We start from the raw sequence: 13003 nt of genomic DNA on the forward strand, positions 1-13003 counted from the left end.
ACTGTCACCATACGAAAAGGTTCCAAGCAAGAGTCCTTACGTATTAACGTTGGACAAATGAATGCTTCCAACACGGGCATGAGGAAATAAGCACTATGGAATAATGATCAAAACAGGACACCCACATGTTTATCCAGTGTGTGTATCAACCCCTGATATAATATCTGAGAAGGTACAAAATGGGTGATAGGAATTGTTCAATAAATGCTCTCAGTGTTACCACCGCCAGCATCACCAGTCTTAGAGGGGTTGCCATGTTTTGCAAATACAAATGCCCTCAGGGAAGGTATTCAGCTTACATCTCCGTCTGTAAAGGTTTTCATAAATTATAGTATTTCTCTCCTAACATCTCAGAGCAGTCACTCTGAGGAACTGTGTTTTCAGTAGCATGAGTGAGGGAACAGTGGCCAACTGCAATGGGCTGCAAAGGGCATTAGTACCTAAAAGGAGCTGAACAGGACCCCTGAAGCGAGAAGCCATAGAGAAAGGGGAACGGAGGGCAAACACGATCTCTGAAATACACACTCACAGAGTCAAAGGCAACCCAACCTCAGAACTATGCTATTTCTGGAAACAAAAGTGATACTTTTAATGGGTCCGAATTCCATGGAAAAGGGAATAGTCTGACTTATGTTTATGTAAGATGTGACACAGCAGAACACCTTTTGGAGACCTAGTATTTGAATTTAAATTCAAAAATTTCTTTCTCAAAGAAGGGTGACATAGCCATGCTGGAAGTAAATGGTCTCTATAACTCTAACCTATGAAGTATAACAACTGACAAAGAAAGAAAAATAATTATGTACAAAAGAGGAAATGCCCTAACAAACAGAATTGCTCATACGGGAACCAAGGACATTGCTCTATCAGCAAAGAATGAGGCTCCCCTGGATGAATCAATAAACGTCAGGCCCAGAAAGGAAATGTAGGTTTCCCTTTTTTAAACAGTACAAAAGGCCAAGAAGCTTCAGAACTAAATCAACCATGTCGGACCTGATGATAGTGTAGGAAAAGCAAAGCCACAGTTGTTTACAGCCAGTCCAAATCAAACCAAACATTAGAACTGAAACAGATAACTATCTTCACCAGATCTCAGTTTCCAAAAGAAGAGCCATCATTTGCAACTACCAAGTGCCAAGCACTGTGCCAGGCCCCTCACCTGTGTTAGGACACTTAGTTCGCACAGCAGCTGTCTCTCTGCCTTCCAGAAAGCCATGGAATCACTGGGGGTGGGTTAGGGGCAGGAGTGGGGCTTAGGCTGATTCCAAAGGGCAGTTTTATGCTCACTGCTTGGGGCAACTACGTCTAAAAGCCAGAAATTCTACAACAATTGTTTACAGTCCACCAGCCAGAAGTTGTTGTTATTGTAGCAAAAGCTTCCATCCCCCATGACTCTAGCTGGGGCTCTCCAACCATTTTTTTTTAAAGCATTTTTAATTAACTAATTAATCAACTAATTTTTATTTATTTATTTTTGGCTGTGTTGGGTCCTTGTTGCTGCATGCGGGCTTTCTCTAGTTGCAGCGAGCGTGGGCTACTCTTTGTTGTGGTGCGTGGGCTTCTCATTGCGGTGGCTTCTCTTGTTACGGAGCATGGGCTCTAGGTGCAAGGGCTTCAGTAGTTGTAGCACGCGGGCTCACTAGTTGTGGCTAGCGGGCTCTAGAGCGCAGGCTCAGTAGTTGTGGCGCACGGGCTTAGTTGCTCCACGGCATGTGGGATCTTCCCAGACCAGGGATCGAACCTGTGTCCCCTGCGTTGGCAGGTGGATTCTTAACCACTGCACCACCAGGGAAGCCCTCCAACCATTTCTGACTATGCATCCCCTCAATAAAAAATTATGAGTATTAACTGCCAATATATGCATGCTTGTAAGTTACAGACTAGGACTACGGCTCTAAAATATTATGGCGATTATAAAACATACAGGAAAGATATAAATTAGAAAACAATTATATTTTAAATAGAAATTCTAACATTTTCTTCTCTTAGCCCAATGGATCAGGCAGTGCATCACATTTAGAGACAATGACATTTTGGCTTTTCCCCTCGAAAACGCTCTCACTGGGGACTCTCCACTTTATGGGTCCCCAAGCCCAGGAGGCAGTGACAGAGAAGTGAGATAAGCCTGCACACTTGGCTGTTACAGGTAACCCACGTCCAGTTTCTTACAATGCCCAGACCCTAGAATGGACAGAGCCACTTCCTCGATCAGCAGCCGACAGGTTCTTCCCAGGAGTGAGTGGTACAAGTGAAAAGGAAAGGCACGGAGATATATCCTCCAATTCAGTTTAGCTACAAATCTCATCTCTTTCTCATCTCACCCCACTTCAACCAGAGTCACTCCCAAGGTCAAAAACCAACCTGGCAAGAAGATCAGGGCATGTTTTCTTCCTTCTTTTGCCTGACTGCAGTGGTTCTGCGATGTCAGCCAAGCCATCCGAGCCTCTGGGCCTCATTTTTCATACAAAAGTTGGTGATGTATTTGAGAATGACTAAGGATTCTCCTAGCTATAAAAATCTAGAGTTCTGAAAGAAAATTCCTCGGAAGTTAATTTTCCTCATCTTATTTGCTCCATAGGTTCAAATGTTGGATCTGATATAATGTCATATGTGAATCATTAAGGAAATGCACTGACCTGGGAAAAAAAGCATCATATGTTTGGTTGACATTTACCACTTCCCCCATCCCTCATCTAACAACAGTATAGAAGATGTCGAATGAATTAGTACATGAAACAGACCAAAAAGATGTGGCGAAGAGCCACCTCTTTGAAGGAACATGAGGGCTGACTCTAGGTAAGACACATACCTTCTTTGTCTGTAAACACAATTACACACACACGCATGAACACCTGCAAATGCACATGAAAATCACCTAACGTCCCAATCCTAAAGGGAGCAGGCATCACATGAACCTCAAAGAGAACCTGATCTAGAACTATCTTAAATATCATAGAGATGACTAACCAGCTGTTAAGCATACAAACTCACAGGATATTTTACTTTTAAGGCATTCTGGCAGACGTGGGCTTTGAGATGAGCTTATTTTGGCCCACAGAGCACTGAGATTCCAGTTGCTCCTACCACTCAGGAGCAGTGTGGAGGTTTCCTCTTACAAGTTATGCATGTGCCTCAATCTTCTCATCTGTAAGAGGGGTATTTTCTAAAAAGGCAAGACTAAGTTCCTTATTTCTCACCGTGAAAATTGAAAAAACAAAATATCAAGCAACAGATGAATGGTTAAATACTCTATGGCACCCAAGAAGCCATTAATATTAACCTTAGAAAGACTGTGTAAAAAATTAAAATTTTTGTTAACATAAAAATGAAAAAAGAAGACAAAATTGAACCTAGAATATTATAAGGGGGGAGGGGTATTTTAAAAAAATGTGAAACCGAAACAGCCAATGTCACAATTTTTACATGATTTTTCCCATTTTTTTTCTCTTTTTGGCGGCACTTTATGTTTTTGATAATACATTTACATTTATAGGGAGAAATACAGTTGAAAATTCATGGATCCAAAAACGTTGATTCTTACCTACCCACAAGGTGGAAAGGATTCTAACCAGAGAAGAAACTTATGTACTGCTGCTTACTCATATTAGCTGGAAAACCAAAAAGGACAACTCTCAATTCTGTTGCTTCCTCTTATGAAAATGGAAACTGAGATCTCCAGGAATCAAGGCTGGATATATTCTTGTCATCTCAAATCCACTTGCCAAGCTGCTGTAGCTTCTCAAAGCAGCATAATTTTTTAAACCGATATAAACATCAAAATATAGTTGGCCATGGGGTCTACAACCTAAGCTACATGGGAGCCACATGTGGTGAATAAAAAATAATTTGTGTTAAAACGGTGTGTAAGGGGGAGGGGGAGACAGTATGAATATCCTCAGAGATTTTTAATAAAAATAGAGTTTCCATTTTTCCCTTGAAAGCCGACTTTAAAGAAATGTGTAGAACTGAAAACGATTGCTGTGAGAAAAGACCATTCAGGGAGAGTTTCGATATATTCGATGCTCATTAAATGATCATTTACTCCCCTGTAATGTGAACTCCTTCGTCAGGAGAAACACTTAAGTGCTTCAAAAATTTGAGATAACAGCATCCCACTGTAGGTTACAACAGAAGCATTTATAAATTGCTCATTTTTGATGATTCTTCAAGTCTGAATAAATCAGAGAAATCTATATTTTCTTCTTGGTAACTGGGCTGTTAGGTAGAATAAAAACTCCTGCTCAGTAACCTGATGAATTCCAAGGGAATTCAAAGACCACCCAGCAGCATCTTAAACAAACAAACAAACAAACAAAACAAAACGAAAGGAAAAAAAACTACTCCAGTTCACAGGCCGGAGCTCCAGCCCAGACAGTGAGCCCAAGCCAGCAGTCTCAGCCAAAGGGGTTTTTGCCTGATTTTCCCCCAGACACTTCATCTGTTCCACAAAGGGATGGGGTGTGTACAACATGGACCCTGCCCTCTAGGGAATGGCAGTCTGGGGAGGTAAACAGAAAGCAGACTGACAAATACAACCTGGCAATGCTAAGTGCTATCATGGAGATGACAGGGGAGACCAGGGAGAAATGTGAGCAAGTCTCAAGCACACTAACGAACTGGTCATCTAGTCTCAAGCAACCTCACTGTCCTCGTGGTCATTTATAGTTTCTTCTGGAAAATTCCGCGTGTGGTTTAGCATGACTGTAACTGGCATGGAAATATCACTCGTATTCATTCTCTCTCTCTCTAAAGGAAAGGTAACAGGAAAGAGCCAGGCAAACAAGAACCTGATCTGGGCTGAAAGGCTGGGTCCAGGCATTTGTACCAGCCTCTCCCACTTCTGCTGTTTACTTAACAGTGCACTTGATTGACCCCAAAGGAGGTTTGGTTTTATTTTGCTTCAATTTTTCTTTTGATCAGTGAAGATAGGTGTAGGAAAATAACATCTCCCACTTCAGTGACAGGAACTCCTCTAAGCCAGTTCTAACTCCCCATAAAAGGGGATAAAGAGGCCTGAACACAGGACCCCCACAGCCAATAGACCCAACAATGTGCAAATACTCATGAGATCAGAGTGAACGTCTTCAAACTCAGAAATAGAAGAGCAGTGGGCTTCCCCCTAGTATTGCAGTTTGCGTGGGGCGGTATAATTTGGAACAGAGAATTAAGAGAAGCTAGGTTTAGAAACTGGGAGTCAGAATGACCTTGAGATCCCAGGCAGGGGTGGGACACAGAAGGGAGGGGAAAGTGAACTTGAGAGGGAAAGGGAAAAAGTGTGGAAGAGGAGGTAGGAAAATCCCAAGACAAATCTGGGTTTTCATGTGATTTTTGTCTCACATGACATGGGTCACAGAAGCCTATCAGACATACATTCACATGTTTTCTAAAATCTGCAGATGAATTACATTTGTATGGCAATAACAAGTGGATGTCCCATTTAGTGACAAGGTAATAATACTGCTCATAAAGCTGAGTACTTTCTAGGAATCAGGACTTACACAGACACAGACACACACACACACACACACACAGAGTTCAGTTAATCCTCAAAATGCCCTTGGGATATGGATATTATTTCCATTTTATAGATGAGAAAACTGAGTATCAAAGACTTGAAAGACCTAGTACAAGCCAGTATTTTACCCCAAGTCAGTCTTATGCCTACGCCCGTGCTCTGCACAGCTGGGCTGGGAGAAGGCCTGGAGCAATGGAGACCCAAGCGCCTCTGACTACAACTTACTGATGAATGAACCCCTGACGATGTTTAACGCGCAATACAACAGCAAAGAGCACTAACGTCTAAAAGGGGTAAAAACCACGACCACCAAAGAACGCATCTGCATGAATTAAAACTCTGCCTACTGCTAGGCTGCTGTTTAGGACATTGGCTAGGTTCCCAGCGCCTTGCCAGCAACATCCCAGAAGGAGAGCTGCCTTAGTTTGCAATCTCCCGAACCTCCACTTGCTCTACCTTTGCAATTAGTCAAAACTAATCAAAATGAAAATAAGTGAATCAGCTGTGAAATCCCTGTTCTTCACAGTGGGCTGTGTGGTGGGAGAGAGCACAGATGGAGTTTCCTTTTTAAAGGAAATGTTTTGGCACTAGCCTCTGTTAAGAGTTTTCCCTTGTTTCCATCTGGTTTTAGTATTGGAACGCGTACATGAGAGAATGGAAAAAGAAAATTCTGTTGGCGTGCTAAACCACTAGAAAAGCTAAAGTGGTCAACAGCACATCCTCTACATCTTTGGAGATTAAAACGCTTTGCACAAGGCATGTTGTCACATTGTTTTTAAGGAAGGGGAGAGTTCAGTTTCTTGGGTCCAGGCTTGTCCTGAAAAAAAATTTTAAAGAGTGCACACTTGGGAGGGAGAGGGACCCAGATTTGAGTCTCAGCCTTATCACCATCTAGCTGTCTGCCCCTGGGCAGTGTGCCCGCCCACTTTAAACCTTGGCTATTTCATGGAAAGTAGAAAGGACAACAAAAGCCACATCACAAAGCGGTTGTGAGGATTAAATGATATCACATCTGTTAAGTGCTTTGTTCTCCATTTTTGGAGTCTCCTATTCACAAGGCTTTAGAAAAGACAAATATTATTACTGCCAGTTTTCTCAGGAAGAGATCTAGAACCATCAAGGAAACTCTAAAAAAATTTTAAGGCATCTACTTTTTTTTTTACTGCATAACTGAAGAAAAGTTCATACATGGCGGTGTCCTTGTCAGGAGCCTCTCAGAATTTCCCTGGGGAACTGATTTTCTCTAAGACTCAAAGACATCCGCTGACACTCTCCTTCTCCTGTGGGGCTTCCTTAACAGCCTAGATACTGGTGTAGAGGACTGTCACCTCCCAGCCAAAACCAACCAAGGCCTAAACTGGTAGGAAAGTAGAGTAATTGCGAAACATGATTATCTCTAAAGATGTACGAGGGAGCGTGAGAAAAGATGCTTGGTTTGGGAAGTCCTCTCTCATATAACTCTTATGCCTAAGAGACAGGCAGACAAACAGAGGAGCACAGTGTCTAAGGCAATACAGGCCTAGAATCAAACCACCTGGGTTTAAATCTCTGTTTTGTAACTCACAAACCGATGACCTTGGACCAGCCAATTGAATTCCGTATGTTCAGTTTCCTCATCTACAAAGTGAGGATGGTACTGTTATCTACCTGACTGTCAGAAGGATTAAATGAGTTAACATATGTACAGGGCATAAAACCATGCCCAATATAAGAACTCAATAAATACTATTACTATTATTAGTATTATTACTACTCCTAATTCAGGGGGACTGGTGCTTCTCTAACCTTATTGAGCACTGAAGCATGTGATGGGTTCATGACAGGTGCTACACTGAAGGTCATTTACAAATGACACCTGGTGGCAACATCTGCTGAGCCAGAAAACATTGTAGAAGAAAACTCTCTCTACTTTTAACTTCATGTAACCAAGGATATCACTGCAAATGTTTTAATCCAATGTGTCTATGCACATGTCACAAAAGGGCCAAATTCTCAATGTAAAATATAATAGAAGATATTATATTTTTCTAAAATAAAAAAGGATGTACAAAGAATCATATAATCAGGACACTGGAAATAACTTTGTTTTTGATTGCACTGTCTTCTAGAGCTACTTAAAGTTTTAGGGCCGGATTTACATACCAAATCTCTATAATAAAGAGATAAAAAGCTTACCCTGATGTATATTCCAAATGGAGGAGAGTCTATTACTCAATAACCTCAGAAATGAGATAGAAGACACAGTACAGGTCAAAACTGTTCAACGTCTTTACGAATTTTGAAGAGTTAGGGAGAAACCTGTTCCTTAAAATATGGCTCACTCTACACCACAAGCCCTCCTGAGCTATGTCAGAAAAAATGAGGTGCTGTGGCACCACAAGCATGGCCAATGGGGTCACAAGGACTGGGTGGATCTCTGTTACTTCAAAAGTGGTGACCCTGGGACATCACGACCTCTGATGAACACTGGTGCCTTCATCTGGGAAAAGAAGAATATACCACCCAATTGGGGTAGGGATAGGGATGTTGTGAGGATTAACTGGAATTAAAACAAATAATAAAACATACACAAGATGATTTTTATTTTCTTCTACATAATATCTGAAAGATTGGTATTTTCAATATTTACTACTTCTATAACAAAGTATAATAACAAATATATATCATTATTATAGTTGTTTTGTATTTCTTCTTTCACTACTAATACCTTTGTCCATCTGAGTTCAGTGTGGATTTCTTCATTTTTCCTGGATAAAAACTCTTGGAAAGTCAGCTCACCACTCCTGAATAAACCATTTCTATCAAGGTCAAATTTCATCTGTCTTGTATTTTTTCCTTCTCTCTCTTCTAATATTTATAGACCTTGTGATGAGATCCCGTCTGACTTTAGAAAGTAGATAAAAAGAATTTCTTTCTCATGCCAGATCTCTGACAATTAACTTTGGTTACCCTAATCCAATAGCAACCTATAAAAAATGTCCTCAAACCCTCATAATTGGTTTGAATGTCCATTTGGATTATTAACAACCTGAATTTCTCCCTATATGATATGTATGAAACAAGAATGAAATGTGCTATAAAATTTCCAGGGGCGTTCAGAATCTTAGAACCTCAGGGCCTAAAAGAAGCTTTGAACTTGTCAACTAAATTGAAGCCCAGAAAAATTCAGAGCTTTGACCACGGCTAATCAAAAAGAAAAAGACTAAGATGTATTCTTTTGATAGAATTGAGTATCATAAATATATCATTATGTCAAGTACACCAATAAGACAACGCAGAGCATAACTCCCCAAGATAGTGAAACTTCTCAACCTTAGCTTCAGTATCTCATGCATGACACTTTCAAGATACAGGTAAGTTTCCCCACTACCCCTAGTGCTGCATTAGTAGGGCCTAGGCCATCCATAAAATTCTAGAGGTTATTCTAAGGAACACCCAGGACTGGCAACTACGGAGATAAAGAACAGTATTGCCAAGTCCTAGCCTTCTAATCCCCATCATTACCTTCCATGGGGATCCATTTACATAAATGATTTCTTCAAAGATCACTCAGAACTTTTTTTTAATAATAAAATTTTGCTCTCTACAAATCTAAAATCATTCTGAAAAGATTAAGATTCTCTGTTTTAAGAACAGAGAATGTTTTAATCACAAAAATTAAAGTTTATGTAAGAGAATGTATTAATTACAAACATTGAAGTTTCTTCATGCTCCTTCTATGGGGAGCAGCCAAGGAAAGATTTTTATCCATTTACATATATGAAGGGTAGCATTATACTTTATGCATACTGAATTAAAACAGGATCAGGAAAATAGATTTTAAACATGAAATTGTGGAATGTTCAGTAGGTAACTGGCCTCTAATAGCAAATTGATATTAACTTCTTAGCATGCTTCTACTGTAGTATTTTTTTTTGATAGGTAAGAAGTGCATTTATTTAGAGAGAAACACTCTCCACAGACAGTGTCTAGTGTAGTATTATAGACCCAAATTTCATGGAGGGGGCAACTGATTATAGAAATAGTTGTAGGCAGAGCTTGCTTTACAGTTTGAATGAGTTAACAGCTCTAAGTTATAAATAAAGTCCATACTATCATCAGGTATTTAGTAAGCTATCCATTTACATAGCATCTTCCATTTAAGCATCTATTGTGTCTATACTCAGCAATGTGCCAGGTGTTATAAGGAACTATCGAGACACAGATCAGATAGATGGAAGCACAGGTTTACATGACACACAGCTGCTTCTATCTGAGGACTCAAAAGGCCATCTACAATAACTTCTCATACCTTAAGGGAGAGGGCTAGCTTCTGTCCATCTTACAGAGCAGACTAAGATAAGAAGGTTAATTAATTCTTATGATCATCCCACAAGTGGCTTTGTAAGACATTTTTTAGAACCAATTGTACCAAGATATATTTACATATAATAAAATGCACCCATTTTAAGTGTGTAGTTTGATGAGTTGGTGGTTACTTGTGATACGCCCAAGTAAGCACCACCACAATCAACATATAGACCCTTACACCATTGCAAGAAATCCCCACATGCTCCTTTGCAATCAATCACCAACTCCACCCCCTGGCAACCACCAATAGGCTTCCTGTCACTATAGCTTAAGTTCTGTCCATTCTAGAATTTCATATAAATAGAATCATACATCATGTTGTCTTTTCCATTTTTTTTCCACACATAACACAAGGCTTTTGAGATTCATCCATGTTGCTGCATGTATTGGTAGTTCATCTAATTTCCAGGTAGCATTCCACTGCATAGTTATAAAAATAATTTTATTCACTCACATATAGATGGACATCTGAGTTCTGATTTTTGGTTATTATAAATAAAACTGTTATGACCCTCTATGTACATGTCTTTATGTGGACATATGTTTTTATTTCTCTTGGGTAAATGCCTAGGAACAGACTTGTTGAGTGATATAAATGCAAAGCAAGTTTGACTTTATAAACAACTGTCAAATTGTTTACCAAAGCAATTCTATCATTTTTACATTCCCACCAGCAAAGTATGAGAGCTCAAGTTGCTCCACATGCTTGCCAACACTTGGTATTGTCAGCCTTTTTACTTTTAGCCATTGCTGAAAAGAGAAAGTGGAAACCAATGCTTTAAGAATGTTAATCACAGAGGCCTCTCAGTATGTAAGTATCTGCATACCATTCAAGAAGCCAGCCAGGAAGTCCAATGAGAAACAATCAAATTCTATCCCAAAGCTCCATGGATGAATTGGAGAGGTTATTTCTCTCCTTACACAATTATAGCTAAATAACTCAAGAAAGATCTTATTTCCCCTGCTCCAGCACCATTTTGGATTCCCCTAGAGGATATACAACCCGCTCTGAAAGTAATAAGTCTCATGATCACAGGCCTCTCCCTCTCAGATTATAAACTCTGCCAAATACTGGTGGAAAAAAATTCACACAAAGAATCATTACTAAAAGACATTGGATATATAAAACACCCATGCTTACATGCATATGTTGGCAAACTTTTAGAGCTTTGATACTCTTCTCTTTAAAAAAAAAAGAACATAACTCTTTATGCTGTTTGAAAAGTGGTGAAAAATTATTTGCAGACACTGCCCTAATTTGGACAAATTTTGCCTATTCAAAATGGAAAGCTGGTTTTCATCAGCCAAATCACAAGAGTTGAAGGGCTTGGACTCCCAGAAAGCACAGGAGGTTCACACTGATAGCAGGAAGGAACAGCTGTCATTCCAGGGCTCTGCTTTCACTTCACAGCCTCCTATGTGAGTTGAGCTACAAAGACTAAACAGGACTACACAGGAGACAAGGAGGAACTCAGAATCCAGTTCATCTTTCAAAGAAGCTGCCTTTTCTCTGCCTGGAATGCTCCCTGCACCCACACCATTTCTTTTCAGAACCAGTGAGGCCCTACTTTTCTTGCAGCTCTGGGTTCTCCCAACCAGGTCAAATCCTCCTCACACATGCTTTCACATCACTATATTTTTCCTCTTTCACCTTTTCACAGTTAATAATTATGTTTATTTTAGTGAATAAAATATTAATGTCTACTGCTCCTTCCCCAACAAGGTAAGCTTCATGAGTTTTTCTCCTAACTGAACCCCCAGCACCAAGAGTGCTCAGCACATAAAAAGTACTTAATAAATATGTGCGTAATTAATTAATTACTTGTTAATTAAAACAACACCTTATCAAAGATGTACTGATAGGCCTCTACGCTTTTCATGAGTTCGAAAATAAAGGTGGCTGCTTCTTTCTTGATTACAAGAAAAATCAAACTGCAAAAACACTGTGGGTGTCAAAGTTGCCTGGCCTTCTCCTGCCCCAGTTTCCATTAAATCAGCTGCTTAAATATCAGATCTGCTTTGTCAATCTCTCCTCTCAAAATTCAAATCCATGAAAAGGATGAAGACTTTCAGAACTCAAGACTGTCCTCCATTAGAATGCAACAGAAAAGTAATTCTCATAGCTGCAGGCTTTAAACCTGAAGGTCTTGGTAATTGGTAAAGGAAATGCAGTTATCCAGTAAGTCCCCGGTCATTATCTCCTATGGCAGGGGAAATGGTCATGCTCTTTCACCGGGAGAGGGAATTAGAGGCCCCATATCACTCTTGCAGACTTCATGATTAGAAAGAGGCTGACAATAACACGTGCCTAAAAGGCAAACGAAACCGCCCTTTTTTTCATCCACCTTTTCTGCAACTACCTGTCTTCAAGAAATCTCAATCAAACATTGAGAGAATGGAGGTTAATTAGAATATTATGTGTCCCTGCTCATCCCATGTTCAGCTCAGCCCAAATACAAAACAAAGTTTCTTTTAATGCATTCTATTCATTATTGGTATAAGCGAAAATTCTAGAATTCAAATTTAAAGATGTGGAAATATTTTTAAGACCTGAACCTCATTAACAAAATACTAGGAAGGTATTAGGAAAGGCTACTTCTTTAGATATTAATTGCGCCCCTATTATATGGCAAGCACTGCTCAGCACACTAAAGGAATGCAAATGTCTTCCAACAGTCACCAAATCTTATTAACCTAACTGTTACTTGGGATTAAAGAGAGACCAATATTTCAAGGTCAATTCTCATTCTAACCATTGAAAAGGCATTCTTACCAAAGGGTTATATTTCCATTTTATTTTAAACTAAGATACAGTCCTATTATTATCTCTACATGTTCTTTCTGGAAAAAAAGCTATTTCCACCTTGAAATAAATTCTGATAAACAAATGATCTGAGGCTTAATTTTTTTTAAAAAAAAAAAGCTAAAAATGGGTCTAAAAATAAGTTTTATTCCCAAGCCACAACTGAAGAAAATTGGAAAAAAGATGAAGGTAAGCCTAATTCCTCCATTGCCCAGTTACAAGAAATACCAGAAATATTACAAATGCTCCAGGTGCTCAGATTAGCATCACCCATAGTTCCATGGAAAACTTATCCAAATTTCATCTCAAAACACTTGGTATGAATTCACAGTAAG

General features: G+C 39.6%; 1 protein-coding gene across 6 annotated transcripts in view; it reads right to left on the reverse strand.

The window, feature by feature from the left end:
- The window catches only part of STXBP6 (syntaxin binding protein 6), a 263219-nt gene that overhangs the window by 178424 nt on the left and 71792 nt on the right, over positions 1-13003 (reverse strand). The window lies entirely within an intron of this gene.

The sequence above is a fragment of the Mesoplodon mirus genome, assembly GCF_964341445.2.
Source record: "Mesoplodon mirus genome assembly, chromosome: 4".
Lineage (NCBI taxonomy): Eukaryota > Metazoa > Chordata > Mammalia > Artiodactyla > Ziphiidae > Mesoplodon > Mesoplodon mirus.